This window comes from Piliocolobus tephrosceles, chromosome 1 (genome assembly GCF_002776525.5).
Source record: "Piliocolobus tephrosceles isolate RC106 chromosome 1, ASM277652v3, whole genome shotgun sequence".
NCBI lineage: Eukaryota > Metazoa > Chordata > Mammalia > Primates > Cercopithecidae > Piliocolobus > Piliocolobus tephrosceles.
Genome location: NC_045434.1, coordinates 49,476,101 through 49,482,100, shown reverse-complemented (window position 1 = coordinate 49,482,100; position 6,000 = coordinate 49,476,101).

Here is a 6,000-nt window from a genome sequence, read left to right as displayed (position 1 = left end):
AAGGAGAATCTCTTCCTATTGGGTATCAATAAAGGCTAAACAAGAAACCTGGACTTATATCCCACCTGAAAAAATAAGGCAGCATCCCCCTTCTGCTGAAGTAGCATCAAATGAAGTCAGCTAAAACAGAAGTTTAAATAAGATCCAAGGTCTCATCATAAAATATTCAAAAATTTCAAGTTTTAATAGAAAATCACTTGGCATATTAAGAATCAGTAAAATCTCAAGTTGAATGTAACAAGACAACCAGTAGATGCCAACACTGACATGATAAAGATATTAGAGTTATCTGACAAAGATTTCAAAGAAGGCCTTATGAAAATCCTTTAATAAACAAATATAAACATACTTAAAACAAATGAAAAAATAGAAAATGTAAGCAAAGAAATAGGAAGTCTCAACAAAGATATAGAAGATATATAAGCAACCAAATGGGAAAACGGGAACTGAAAAATATAATAACTTAAATCAAAATACTCGATGAATGGACCTAACATCAGAATAGATGAAACAGAGGAAGCAGTTAGTAACACTGAAGATAGTATAGAAATTACCCAATCTGAAAAAAAGAGAAAATAGGCTGAAAAAAACATACAAAGCTTCAGAGACCTCTGAGACTACAGCAAAAAAGAAACTAACAATTGTGTCACTAGACTTCTGAAAGGAAAGAAAAAAGAGAGTGGAGCTGGAAAAGAACCAAAAAATGTAATGGCTGAAAACTTCCAAAGTTGGCAAGAGAGCTGAACCTACATAATCAAGGAGGCAAGTAAATCTCAAAAAGGATAAACTCATAGAAATCTACATTAAGACACCTCATCTTTAATGTGGTGTCTTAAACTGTCGTAAACTGTGATCACACTTTACAACTAAAGATTACAACTAAAGACAAAGGAAAACATCCAAAAATCTTTTGGACCTAGGGCTAGACAAAGAGTTATTAAGCTTGACATTAGGAGCATGATTCATACAAGGAAAAATTAATAAATTGGAGTTCATCAAAATTAAAAACTTTTGCTCTGTTAAAAGGATAAAGAAACAAGCTATAGGTTGGGCAGAAAATGCAAACCACATATCTGATGAAGGACTTGTATGTAGAAAATACAAAGAACACTCAAGGCTCAACAGTAAAATAAATAATCCAATTAGAAAATGGAAAAAAGATACAAAGAGACATATCACCATTAACACAAACTGCTCTGAGGATGGGCAAAACCGGGATCACTCATAAATACATTGCTGATGAGAATGTAAAATGGTGCCGAGCCACTCTGAAAAAGTTTGGTGGTTTTCTCATAAAACTAAATATGCAACTAGTATGTGACCTAGCAATTATACTCCCAGGCAGTTATTCCAGAGAAGTGCAAACTTATGTTGACACAGCAACATGTACATGAATGTTTATAATAGTTTAATTTATAATAGCCAAAACCAAGGCAGTCCAGATGTTTTTCAATGGGTTAAACAAGCTGCAGTATAGTGACACTATGGAATACTAATCAGCAGTAAAAGGAACAAACCACTGATACATGCAACATCTTGAATGAATCTCCAGAGAGTTGTACTGAGTGGAAAGGTCATCACAAAGTGTTACATACTATGGGATTCCATATCAATAACATTTGATAAATGACAAAATTACAGAAATGGAGACGAGATTAGCGGTTTCCAGGGTTTAAGCATGGGATGGGATGGGAGGGAAGTATATGAGGCTATCAAAGTGTAACATGGGATCCTTGTGGTGATGAAAATGTTCTCTATATCTTGACCATATCAGTAGCCATATCCTAGTTCTGATATTTTACTATACTTTTGCAAGATGTTATCACTGAGGAAAACTGGGTAGCGAGTACGCAGGATCTATTTTTTTTTTACAACTGCCTGAGAATCTACAATTATTTCAAAATAAAACATTTAATTAAAAAACTATGATATCGTAATATACTGTTTGTATTTTATTAACACTTTAAACAAGATTTATTTTTAGGTCTAGTTACTATTGAATTTTGGAAATAATCTTCAACAATTGTAATGTGAAAAGATCTGCAAATTCTGTTTGTGGCAGTCACATGCACTGCTACTGCTGCTATGGCTTCTCCCTCCCTCCCTCCCTCCCTCCCTTCCTTCCTTCCCTCCCTCCCTTCCTTCCTTCCTTCCTTCATTCCTTCTTTCCTTCATTCCTTCCTTCCTTCGAGACAGAGTCTTCCTCTGTCACCCAGGCTGGAGTACAGTGTGCGATCTCAGCTAATTGCAACCTCCACCGCCTGGGTTCAAGCGATTCTCATGCCTCAGCCTCCCTGGTAGCTGGGACTACTGGTGCGCAGTACCACGCCTGGCTAATCTGTGTGTGTGTGTGTGTGTGTGTGTTTACTAGAGACAGGCTTCACCATGTTGGTCCGGCTGGTCTTGAACTCCGGACCTCAGGTGATACACCCACCTCAGCCTCCCAAAGTGGTGGGATTACAGGCATGAGCCACTGCGATTGGCCTGGCTTGTTTCTTAGACTCACAAAGGAAGAAAATGCTACATTTAATTAGGGGTTAGAAAAAATAATGTGTAGTTTTTTCTTATCCAAGGGCAGAGACTACTAAAAGGTCTATGGACAGAGCCTATATTTTAAATGTTAAAAAATAACAAACCAAGTGGACATTGACCAAGATATAGAGGTCCCTTTCCTCCTCTGGAACAATTTGATTGACAGGGGAAATGTAAATACAGAAAACACTAATGTTTTGAGATAGATGTTATTTCAATAAAAATGCTATCATGGAGGTATGAACAAAATAATGCAGACAACCAGAAGAAGGAAGTATTCATTCTCTAGGGTTCATCTGTGAAATTTTGCAGAAGTCAAAGTTTGTCAAGGATTTGAGAAAAAAAGAAAAATACCAATCAGAGAAGAAAAGGGCATTTCAGGCAAGAAAACAGTACATGCAAAGGGCTAAAGGAATGGAGCTGCCCGAGAACCTGGTGCTGTCAAGGAACAGTGAGATGTTTGCTTGGTGGCAGGCCAGAGTGAGTTAGTGGAGGGTGAAGGGGATCATCAAGAAACTGTAACAGAAAACTAGAAAAGGAAGTTGAGAGCCAAAATGAGAAGAGCCTGCTAGTAGGTTTGGAGTTGATTCTGTAAGTTATTTGTGGTGCTGTACAGGTTTTCCTAGATGGAGAAATTAAATGTTCTGATGAGATTTTTAAGTAGACAAATTTGGATGTCTACTAATTGCCCAGCATAGTGATTAAGTACAACTTATGCAATATTTCTTACATTTCTTAAAACTGTTTATAAAGTTGATAGTGATATAGGGTTAGGATCCATAATCTGAAAATGTGAAATAAAAAACACTCCTAAATCCAACACATCATGAGTGCTGATATGATGCTACAGGTAAAAAATTCTACACCTGACCTCATATGATGGGTTGCTGTCAAAATGCGGGCGCACAACGACGACGATGCTGTTAACACTGCAGAAAAGTGACCACTGATGACATGGTGAACATGTGTGATGGGCTTATTGAAGGACTACAGCAGTATGCATTTGTGACAGAAAAGAACAAATCACATCAGTTTACAAAACAAAGAGAGACGTCTAAGATAAAAACTGTTGTTAGTGAAGCAGATGACTCTGGAGGAAACATTTTACAAAGCCATCCAGCAGAGTGCCTCCTCCTCCCTAGAGGACCCACTTCCTGGTCCTTCAACTGTTTCTGAAGTTTCTTCTCACCTAGAAAAATAAAATACAGCGCACAGTAACTTTTTAATAAAAACAAACATCATGAGTGGAGACCAAAAGCTTGCCATTGTTTGTTGCTGCAGTTAACAGCCGATACAGATATTCTGGTGATGCTACAGCACTGCTTAGTTCCCTAGAGTGCATTATTTTTTCACTGTATTAATGATATGTCATATTTTTTACTGTTACATACTGCTATGTGAATAAGTATTAGAAAATGATTACTTATTGGTAGCAGATACATTCAGAGTCAGGAATGATAGTGATGCCAGACAACCACGGATTGTCCACAAGGGTGACTGAGTTAGTGAAACCTTTGCTTTCTGATGGCATGTACACAAACTTTGTTTTAAGAGCAAACTTATTAAAATATTGCGTACGATTACGTTTAGGCTATAAGTATAAGGTGTATATGAAACATAGATCAATTTCGTATTTTACTTGGGTCCCCTGCCCAATGTATTTCATCATGTGTATGCAAACATTTGAAAATCCAAAGAAATACAAAAATCTAAAAGACTTCCGGTCCTAAGCATTTGGGTAAGGGATAATCAACCTGTTCTGTCCTTAATTAACAAGTAAGAAAACAGTCCCGATAGAAGCTCAGTATTGTATCAAAGGCTGAGCAACTAATTCAATTGGTGGAATCAAGATGACAGTAGAAGTCTTCACAGCCTTTCAGCTCCACATTCTTTCCACTCCAGTCTTCTGGTGGGATGAAATGGACTCAGCTGTTTGGAGGCAGGAGAGCTTTCAGGCAAAAGTTGTAGTCAAGAATCTAGGTAATTCAAAAAGGACAATTTCTATTTAAAGAAAAAAAAAAAAAAAAAAAAGAATCCAGATAAGAGATGGTGATGGACTCCCCATAAGTAGACTGCCTTCACATTAATTTAATGGAGTGGAATTCTCAGGGGGAACCTCTGGAGTTTTGTGACTCAGTAAGTTTGAATGGCTGAGGTTTACAGCTTTCAAAAAAATCTCTGTGTAATGGCAGGTTTTTAGCTGGAAGGATAGAGTGGATGAAAACATCAGTGACATGACAGGGCATGAAAGAGAAGCATGTTAGATGGCACCTAAGGAAATATGCTATTTAAAAAAACAATTAGAAGGATAAAGGTTATTTAGAAACATTAACCTGGTATATTATAATAACATTAGCAAAATATTTGGGTAGACCTGGTAGGCCTGGTGATTTAAGAGATACCTCTCAAGGATTATTTATATTTTAGGCCTTTGATAATACTGGATGTAATGAGTTGCTGAAAAGATTATTCTTTTTAAACATAAAAATTATTTTGGAATTAATAGAAAGTTATGGCTTAGCTAAAACAACTTTTATGTGTGTTCCATTCAAAGAATATTTACTATTGCAAAGCAGAAGCAGGCTTTACCTTAATTTATTGGTCAATGAACACAAACTCACGCAGCCTCTAACAACCCTCTGCACAGGCAAACATGTACCTTTCTAGACCAGCTAGTGTCTTTCCTATCTCACTGTATAGTTTATTTCCTTCATCAGCATTTGCCATACTCTAGAATTATCTTATTTGTTTATTTGCTCATTTGGTCATTATCTACTGACCCCAGCAGAATATAGGTTCCATGGGAGCAGGCAACCTCTCTTTTTTATTTGGCATGGTGTTCCAGTGCTTTGCACAGAGTAGGCACTCAGCAAGTATTTGTTGAATGCAAGATTGGGTGCAGAGATTAATGAAATTTGTGTCATGGGAAGCTGAGTTGGGTCTTGAGGAATATTAGGTTATGGGTAGAATAAATGGAGTAGGGGCCTATCCAGACAGAAAGTCAACATGAGTGAAATGATAGGAGTTTTGTTAATGAGAATAGGAAGGAAGGCAGATGGAATAAAGCGGTAATTTTATGTTAGATTGTTTGAGGAAAAAAAATTAAAATTGTCAGGGTAGGGATAGAATGCAGAAAATAATCCAAAGCCAAGCAAGATTTTAGAGCTGGAAGAGATGTTAGCAATCCAGTCAACTCTCTTACAGTGAAATAGCTGAGGTCATAAGAGGTGATGACTCCCAAGTTAGCTAGAAAGTTAATGGCAACAGAATCTCATTCTGTTGGTTTTTAATCTGGTACTCTTTGCATGCTACTTTGGAAATAGGAAGACAATAAAACTTTGTGAATGGAAAACAATATATGGTAAAATTGGTGTTTATGAAAAATAGTCTTGCTCCATATGCAGGGCGAATTGGACCGAGGCAACTCTAATTTCAAGAGAGCAGGGAAAAGACTGTAGAGTAATAGTG